Genomic DNA, 10,449 nt, shown 5'->3' on the forward strand with positions numbered 1-10,449 from the left:
GTGCCTCTCGTGTAGCTCTGACTGTGTGCCTCTCTTGTATTCTGACTGTCTCTGGTATATCTCTGACTGTGTCCCTCATGTAGCTCTGACTGTGTCTCTCGTGTAGCTCCGACTGTGTCTCTGGCGTAGCTCTAGCTGTGTCTCTCATGTAGCTCCAACGGTGTCCCACGGGTAGCTCTGACTGTATCCTCATGTAGCTCTGGCTGTGTCCCTCCTGTAGCACCAGGCAGCTGGTGGCACATGCCATCACCACACAGGAATTTTGACGTCACAATTTGACTGATGTTTCATATGAAGGAACGCGCATAATTTTAAATGCACAGGTAGACTATATAACCTACTGTTAGATATACAAGGACATGATGGCTGATTCAGTATAACAGACATTCCTGTGTTAATGTGTTCATGCACACATAGCATGCACATGTGGACACACATATTTACATGTAAGGACACACATGGTTAGTTGCACATGTGTATAATTATCCCTTAAGCTTTCCAGGGGACCCCCCCCCCAATTGGCAGATGCTTAAGTTCCTCATATATGATGCACTTTCGCATGTGCATCCTCCTGTATTCTTTAAATCTTTTCTAGATGGCAGCTATAATATGTTGTATTTAAATTATTGTTGTACTGTATTACTTAGAGGATGAGTAGGAAAGAAATAGGTATCCAGTACAGATTCATTGTTTTCAAATATTTTCATTTGTGGCTGTTGAATCTGCAGAATCAGAACCTGTGCATGTGGAGCTACGTGTACTTAGCAAACAATGTAAACAATGTGACCTTTGTGCTGATATAGATCAGCCCCCCCCACCCCCCTCCTCCCCGCCGGAGATATTATTAAAAGAGCAATGGACATGGAATCAACAGACGAGTTACAAATCCAGGCCTCTGCTTCCACTTGCTCAGCCTCCAGGGGTGCTAAGGGAGCTCCTTTGGCTCCGGTCTCTTCATCCCTGACAGCGTGTAATCATCCTGTCCCAGTTCCAGCTCTTACACGGCTTGTGAACAATAGAGATGGCGAGCTGGGGCTGATGTGTAAGGCAGAGCGGGAGCATGCTATTCTACCTTTCAGCAGCCTCTGTGTCGCACCTAGGCTATGTCTGGGCTCTGGTGTGGTCTAGGCACAGAGGTGAGAAAGAAGGTGCCAGGCCCAATTCCTGTTCCACGGGGAAACAGACTTGGGAGTCACAAGATGTGTGCGGGACTGGGGCAGGGACCGTGGGTTCCAGGGCAGGGAAAATGCTGGTAAATGATCCCGAAAGGCCGCAGAGAAGAGGTGGGATTGGGACTGGCCATGAGAGTAGGCCGAGCATGGCTGAGGGCCAGGTGGGAGGAGGCTGCAGTGCATTTGCTTGCTGAGCGGCTCTGGGGAGGGGCTGGCGGTGTGGACTGTGGAAGTAGCCAGGGATTGGAATACGCTGGGGATACTGGCTGCAGTGTTTTCATTCACTGTTTGACAAGCTAGATTTAGGATTTCAATTTCCGGGACTGGCTTTTCTACCAAACTGAAATTTTTGTGGGCAAACAAAAAGCAACACACACACACACACACACACACACACACACACACACACACACACACACACACACACAATCTTTCTAAGCTCTTGAGTTCCTCTTCTTTCAAACGAGGAGATGGAATAAAACAGCATCAAGGTCCTATGTCATTTACCAGACTTGCAACTACAGATTCAGCACTGTCATGTGAGGAGGCTCCGAAACGAGGCCTGGGCTCCTGAATGTGCCCTGTAAATGTCACCTCATCAAGATGTCCTCCGTCATTATCTTAATGGTCTCTTCCCTTCTTGCTTAATAAAAAGAAGATATTAAAGCCAACCTCAAGCTCCAAGGTAGGCAATTTGTGAAGCCGCCTTGCATGGTGCAATACTGCACTGCACTGGCAGCCGTAGCCCTCAGCTAAGCACCTGCGCACGCTATAAGCACCTGCGCACGCTAGGCCTGCTCTAGGCATGGGGCACACACAGATGGAAGAACGCGAGGACCCTGGTTGTCAAAGTGAGCTCTTTGGGAAATACAGGGCAGTCAGCAGACCAGGAAGTGCAGAATCCTAAGAGAAATGGTTCAAGGAAGCATGGGGCTCGGGCTCCATGTGGGCCAGGCAGGTGGACAAAGCTTGAGGGGAAACCAAGCCTGTGGATGATGTGGCCAGGGCGTGACTGACCGCCAGATGGACAATGGCAGTGGCCCCCCCCTTGTGCTAATGTGGAGATTGCTTTGCCACACAGAGCAGGGAAACACCTCTGGGAGCACTTCCGGCTCTTGCTGAGTGAGGCCCTGGGCTGCAGAAAGATTACAGAATTGAAATTTAGGGATGAGACTGAGGGGAGAACACAGTCCCAGAGACCACGAAAACTGACATGTGAGGAGAGAGAAGAAAGAAATGAGAGAGGATGTGAAGGGGGGGAGAGAGACAGAGAGAGAGACAGAGAGAGAGGGGAAGAGGGAGAGGGAGAGGGAGGAGGAGAGGGAGGGGGAGAGGGAGGGGGAGGGGGAGGGGGAGGGGGAGAGGGAGGGGGAGAGGGAGGGGGAGGGGGAGAGGGAGGGGGAGAGGAAGGGGGAGGGGGAGGGGGAGAGGGAGAGGGAAAGGGAGAGGGAGGGAGAGAGGGAGGGGGAGAGGGAGGGGGAGGGGGAGGGGGAGAGGGAGGGGGAGAGGGAGAGGGAGGGGGAGAGGGAGAGGGAGAAACAATAACCAGGTAGGCAGACAGATAGACTACAGTCAAAATTTGGCAACTTTACATAAAGCTGAAGGCTTTGATGTAAATGAAAACTTAAGTTTATATAACACAGAACTATTTCTGAAGTTTTAACACTCTCTCCATCTCAAGGAAGTGTCTTCTCAGCTCTCCTGAGAGGCTTGGGGAAAACTGTGCACTAAATCTCCATGACAGTGGAAGCATCCCAGTGTGCACACAGGCTCATTTGCATACAGAGCAGCACCACACAGGTTCATTTGCATACAGATCAGCACACACGGGCTCATTTGCATACAGCTCAGCATCCCCCTGCTCCCACTATTGGCTGCCCATCTGAAAGAACATGGCGTTATGTGAAGGCATTACCCATAGCCTCTTCCTTTAGAATTCATTCATCCGTAATGTTTCATCTATAAAACATCCAGATGAGAAACTGATCCACAGTTAGGAGAGGAAAACTACTGATGGGAACCTGAGATTGCCTAGCTTCCGGGCTTCTGAAGTTCTAAGATAGAGACTCTAAAATAAACACAGTCACAACGTGAGCAACTGGAAATGCTTTGTGGAGAGATGAAACTATTAAAGGGACTTGAGCAGAAACGCTACAAGTGAACATCTTTAAGCCAAAAATGAAAAAAAAATCATTTGGAGGGCTTAATAGAAAGACAGCAGAAGAATGAGCCACGAGCTTGAATAAAGACGAATTGCAAATATCAATCTGAAGCACATGCAAAGGAAAACAGGGTTGGATGAAAAAGAGCAACAAACTTCCCAAACAGAATATCAAGGAGTCAAATTTGGGTGCGATTGGAATATTAGGGGAAGAAAGAGAATAAGGCTGAAACAACATTTGAAGACATTATAGCTGAAAAATATTTTAATTGCATAACTCCATCTATCTCCACAAGCAAGAGGACTGGAAAGAGGACAACTAAGTAGAACAAACACACACAACAAACATATACAAAATGCCAGAAACAAGAGAAATAAATAAATAAAGGCATGCTACATATAAGGGAACAATGACTAGAATACAAACAGATGTCTAACTAGAAACAAACAGAAAAATAATGATATATTTAAAATACTGAAGAAAATAATTATGAATTAAGGATGCATGCTAAATTCATTAAAAAGAAGATTTATAAAGAGAGGGTATAGGTAAAGATGATAAATTCATATATAGAAGATTCACAGGATAATAAGTACTATGAGAAGTTCTTAAGTTTGAAGAAAGGGAATTCCAGAAGAAAGCCTGGCTCTATAAGCAAGAAGAAGGAAAATGCAAAAAGGAAAATGCATGAACAAATACAGAATATATTTTTCCTTAACTACTTATCCAGGCATAGGTTTGCACACATGCACAAACTCAGGGACTTAGCTGCTAAAAGCAAAAATAATAACAGTGTCCTGTAGTTTTAAATATTTACAAAGTAACATAACAACAAATGCATAGTAAAAAAAAAAAGGATGTAGCATAAATGGAGTTTTGCCCTTGGGAGACTCGTACATTATTCCAAAATCACTATATTGTTACTTAAAGGTAGATGTGAGTATATATTTTAAACTCTAGTGCAACTACCCAAATAACTACATTTTAGAGGTCAATAGAAAGGCAATCTATTTTTTTTTCATTTTTTTAAATTGAATTTTTTTTAAAGGGAGAGTTCTTTCTACACATACTATTATTTGTGATGACAAGGAATAAAAAAAAACAAACTTCTTCCTGGGATTTCTTAGTCCTGGGATTTGAATTCTGACTATGTTTCATCTCTCGACCTAATAGATTTATGTTTTCCTTTGGTATTTATTAATAAATATTTTTTCATGTTGCCCTTTTAGAGATTTACTCTGCTTAGACGTAGTAAAATTTATTTTTGAGAGTGCTCAGTTCCCTCAGGCAAATGCACACACAGGTTGTGTATACATACTGCCACAGCTAAGATTCAAGACATCTGCTTCCCCCTCTAGGATCACCTCGCAGGGCCGGCCATTCATGTAGGTGAAAGTCACCCATAGACCCAAAAAGAAGTAAGTTAGGAGACCTGAAGTGTAATGACAAGCAACACTCTAGTGATGGTCTGCTGAGATCGGCATCCAGTGGTCAGACACACCCACAGACGGTACAGCAAGCCATTTTTCTCTAATTCTCCTTGGGTGAGGGCAGCCTTGTGCTCTTTTCTGAAGTGTGTTCTTTTCTGGAAGTCCTGAGTTTCCTTGCTTCTGATTGGCTAATTCTAATACATGCTGTCTTGAGACTGGTTGAAGTGTAGAGGGGGCAGGGGTTGGCTGTCTCCACCTCCCTTTGTTCTCTTGTGGCTGGAAGGCTTCCCTGGGGATGTGCTTTCTGGTATTGACACAGTTTGTACCAATTTCTTTCCTCTTTTTATTGCAGTCATTCTTGCTCTTGGTATTCAGACCCCTTTTAATGTCCTGTTTGTCTACCTTGTTTGTCTACCTTGTTTGTCTACCTTGTTTGTCTACCTTGTTTGCCCAGCAACTTACTTCTAAGTGCATGAACTTTGACACCTCTGCAAGTCACTGTGTAAGCAAGCTACTGGTAATTTTCCATTCCAGGGTCAAATGCCTTGCCTTGAAAATGGATTCCCACTAGCTCTATTTCCAACACTTAGAAATATAGCTCCTCTTGTTGATTTCCTAGACTCTGACAGTCACTATGCATTATGCTCCTACTATTGCGTCTTCATGACTTGGAATTTCTATGCTTATTGGAGGCAAGAGTAAAGGAGTTGATAGATACCAATTTTGGCCTTTTGCAAAAGGTGTCATGATACATACTTGAGGAAATATTTTCCATGATATGTAGATATATGATATTTACAATGAATGTGAAACTTTTCTGTTACATGAAAGTCCTCTGGCATAAGTTAACTGAAAGAAAATAAACGTTTAAAAAAGTCAATAAAGGTGATTAAATAGTTTTACATGAAAGAAATTGGAGAAAGTAGGAAAAAGAAGATTTTAAAAAATGTATAGAGGAGACAAATTTCAGGATAATAAGTACACCAATATAAATAATTTAAACAGGCTGAAAACACCAAGAGGAATTTCCAACTGAATGGGGAATAAAGAAATACTGATTTCTGTGGGTAATATGGATATTTTAAATATATAGACATAGCCATCTGAAAGTGAAGGAAAAAAAGATATATATTCCCAAAGAATGATCCTGAGGATCCATTGTCACAGCAGTTGTGAAGAAGGTAGGTGACAACAAGGAGATACATTCTGGAACATACAAGTGTCAATTAATTAGGACTATACAGCCATCCAATGTATGCTCAAACTTAAGAACAGAGCCTTATAATACATGAAGCAAAACCAGCAGGGCTAATAAGCAGACAAGTCTACAGTTTTGAAATTGTCATTGCTGCAGCAACTAGAAATCAGGAAAGGTGAAGAATTCTGACATGACATTCCCCAGTGGGTTTTTTTCTTTTTGTTTTTGTTTTTGTCAGTCATGGGTCTTGAACTCTGGGCCTGGGCGCTATCCCTCAGCTCTTCAGCTCAAGGTGAGCGCTCTACTGCTTGAGCCACAGCGTCACTTCCGGTTTTCTGGTCATTCATTGGAGATAAGAGTCTCACGGACTTTCCTGCCCAGGCTGGCTTTGAACCGTAATCCTCAGATCTCAGCCTCCTGAGTAGCTAGGATGACAGGCGTGAGCCACAGGTGCCTGGCACCCACAGAGTTTTTAAAATTTAGCACAGTTAATGTTTGAATTGGGCGTGGTGGTGACGGCCATCCCTGATCGCTATCAGCATCCCAGGCCTCTTTCTCTCCCCCCCACCCAGATCTCCCTGATTGAGAGGCTCACACACCTGAAGACACAACACAAGTCCAGTCAAGCTTTAAAGTGCTAGACACACTCCCAGTGCACTCTCTAGACAACATGGAATTTAATTATAAGTCAATTACAATAAGATTTTGATACCCTAAAGACCAAAATATTTGCAGATTAAGCAATGCTTTTCTAAATAGCCCGAGGGTTAAAAAAAATTCACAGAGAAAATTACAAAATAGTTTATTCTGAATGTTAAGGGGACATGACTGGAAAACACACACACACACACACACACACACACACACACACACACACAAAACCTACAAGATGCAGAGGAAGCTGAGCTCACAGAACAATTTTCATCTTGAAGGCAAATAATGGGGGAAAATTGTAAATTCAATACCTTACGCTTCCATGTTAAGAAACTCAAAAGCTCAGAACAAATCAAATCAAGAGCAAGAAAATAAAAGTATGAGCAAATCCATTGAGCTGGAAAGAAGACCAATGGAGAGGAAAAGCGAACAAGGCCAGCTTGCAGCCATCCTCCTGGGCTGACACAGTACCTCCGCCATCCTCCTCGAACAGCCTGGAGGGGAAACAGAGGTACGGTGGGAGTGGCCCTGGGGTGGGGTGCAGTTAATAACTGGAAGCATGGTTCCTTAGGCCATGCTACAGTTTCATTCTCTGTAAATGAGGACATTGCTGTGTCTAGCCCGGGACCTTACTAATTAGAAGAAAATTAATTAGAAGAGTGAAGGCGTGGCATCCACACGGCCAGGTCTGCTGCGGTGGCTGCTGATGGCCAGGAAGGTGCGTGGTGAGCCCCGTGTTGGAGTCCATCACCTCCTCCCTTCCCGCCGCTTATTCTGAGAGGCTCTTTCTGGTCCTAGACCTTAGTAGACCAGGGGGCTAGTCTGGCATCTTGCTGAGCCTGCAGCTGCTTCCCTGAGGTTCAGCAGGACAATTAGAATGTATGGAAGGTTCATGAACATCCAGCAAGAGAAGAGCTGGATGCCCCCCCCCCCCCAGAGACCCATCGGAGGAACCGTTCAGCAGCCCTTGGAAGACTCAAGGGGCTCTTAGTGAACCCAGGGAGGGTTCACAACCTGCAGCTTGCTACCCCAAGTCAGCACCCTGCCCCCTTCTCTGGAAATTCCCTAGGTGAATAGTGACCAGGGGTTCCCCAAATGCACTGTCCTTCTGAGTTGTCCTGTGGCCCTGCCCTTAGCTTCATATCCCCCCCCCCCCCCACTCTGGCTGGCACAATTCTCTCCTGAGTCCCAAACCACCTGCTATCTCTGCTAATCATTCAGTAATGATTCATTCTTCATCATTTCTGTTTGCAGAATGTTGATTGGGATCTAATACATTCTAGACACTGTGTTAGGTTCTGGAAGGGATTAAAAATGCAAATTATTTCTAGTTTTGCCCTTCACAGGGCTGGTGCACGTTTCTCCTAGACATTCTGCTGTTGTGTAGTCATTGGGATATGTGTTTAAAACTAGCTCATCAGGTATGATGATGTGCAAGCAGTGAAGGCCCTCCAGCCTCAGTTTACTCATGCGAGAAGCGAGGATTGTGAAGGTGTTTCCCTGGTGGGGGCTGATGAAAGGAAGAGGTTGAAGGAGGCCATGAGTGTCAACTTCTCGATTCAGTGAGCACCTGCTGTCAACAGCCCAGAACTGCTGGAGACCCTCATTTGGGTCATGCAATGAAAAAGACTTTCAGCTGGGTAGATAGAGGCTGAGGCTGTGGGGCACCAAGGACGAAGCAGAGCATGCGGATGCTGGCTGCTCTTATTTTATTCTATTGTAAAGATCCTGTACAGAGGGTTACAGTTACATGAGTAAGGTCATGAGGACATCTCCTGCCGAACATTGTTATCCCCTCCTTTGTTTTTCTCTCACTATCCTCCCCGACCTTCCTCATTCCTCCCCCCAGCCAGGTTGTAAAGTTCATGCCCAACATAGTGTTTTGTGAGTATCATTGTTGCAATGGGTCATCCTGTGTCCTTGTTTCAACGTTTTGTATTCCCCTTCCCCTCCCCAAATCAGATAAATGTATATCCAAGATGCAGGGTACCAAAAGCAAGTACAGTGACAACAGGGGATATACCATAGGGGAAGAAATACAAAGGAAACAAAAAATCACATAGTACATTAAAAACTACAACAAAGAAAGACCTCTTGTGTCCGTATCTTGGGGTTCATTTCACTTAGCATTATGTTATATGGTCATATGTACACAGCTTTGAAGATTTTCTGCTCATCTGGTAAAATTATCCTAGACATATGCTATTTATTGCAAATGAGGGAAACCATGGGACTTATATTTCTTTGGGTCTGGCTTACTTCACTTAATATGATTTTTTCCCAAGTCTTTCCATTTCCTAACAAATGGGGTGGTATCATTCTTTCTGATGGAAGCATAGAATTTACACACACACCACATTTTCTTGATCCATTCATCTACTGAGGGGCATCTGGGTTGGTTTCATATCTTAGCTATGGTGAATAATGCTGCAATAAACATAGTTGTGCTGGTAGCTTTAGTATGGCCTTGTTTGTGATTGTTTGAGTAAATGCCCAGAAGTAAGATTGCTGGGTCACAGGGGAGCTCTATGTGGAGTCTTTTGAGAAACCTCCATACTGCTTTCCAGAGCAGTTGAACAAGTTTACACTCCCACCAACAGTGCGGTAGCATTCTTTTTTGGCCACATCCCCTCCAGCACCTGTTGTTACTAGATTTCTTGATTGTAGCCATTCTAACTGGGGTGAGGTGGAATCTCAATGTTGTTTGGACTTGTATTTTTTTTATGGCCAGAAAAGTTGAGAATTTCTTCATGTGTCTAATGGCCATTCTTATTTCCTCTTCAGGGAGGTCTTTCTTTAAGTCTTTAGCCCACTTATTAATTGGGCGGTTGTTTCTTTGAGGATTTGTTTTTAGAGGATTTAGTTCTTTTGTAAGTATATTTTAGATATGAGGCCCTTGTTTGTTGTATGGCCAGTGAAGATCTTCTCCCAGTCTGTGGGGATTGCATTAAACTGCAGAGCTGCGTGGCAAAGGACCTAGCCAGTTAGAACAAACCCTCTTTATACACAGCTCTAGCAGGCTGCTGTTCTCCAGGTCCCTGTCCTGCGCCACCTGCTGGCCGTGGCTCAAGTCCAGCGTGATGAGAGAGTTGATGCTCCTCCAGGAAGGTTTTAAAATGCATTCCAGGAAGTGGCCAAGGTCTGGCTCTCAGCTGTTCCTTCCCTGAGGCCTCCCGGGCTGGTTGTTCATCCTCCTGGCTGTGCCTGACCTTCTGGGTTTTTCAGACACTCCGGAGAAGCCACAGCCTGGGGATGGAGCATACAGCTGCTGCCGTAGCTAATTACCCTCCTGGCCTCCTCCACATGGCTACTGCTGAGTTTGGACCAGCCTCTCTCTACTCTGTGGGGCCATCATCCCAGGCCTGGGCTCTGTCTCTGCCAGGGTAGCAGCTGTGCCGGTCACAAGGCCTCAGGCGCAGAGCAGTCCGAGTGACGGTGGCCCTAGGATGCCTCTGCTTTTGTCCCTGCCCGTGCCCTTCCAGTGGTCTCACTTCTCCCTGTCAGCGCCCTCCCACACCAACCAGTTTCAGATCTGATCTTGTTGGAAGTAAGTGCAACTAACCGAACCTGGCTGAGGGTGAAGGGTTCTTTTCTGGCAGGGAGCAACTTGTTTCCCTATCTGCATTTAGCACATTGTTACAGTGTAGGATAAGCGTGTGTTTACGTTTCTGCTCTGCTGGCACGGGGGAGGGAAGAGGCCGATCTTTCCTCCCTGCTCACTTACAGCCACCCTCCGATGTGAGCCCAGAGGAGATGGAGCTAAGCAGGGCTGCCGAGGTCAGGCCCAGCCCCACGGCTGCACAGGCTAGGGTTGGGCATGGCAGGAGGGGTGA

The sequence above is a fragment of the Dipodomys spectabilis genome, unplaced genomic scaffold (assembly GCF_019054845.1).
Source record: "Dipodomys spectabilis isolate Male_0828 unplaced genomic scaffold, ASM1905484v1 ptg000264l, whole genome shotgun sequence".
In the NCBI taxonomy this organism is placed as follows: Eukaryota; Metazoa; Chordata; class Mammalia; order Rodentia; family Heteromyidae; genus Dipodomys; species Dipodomys spectabilis.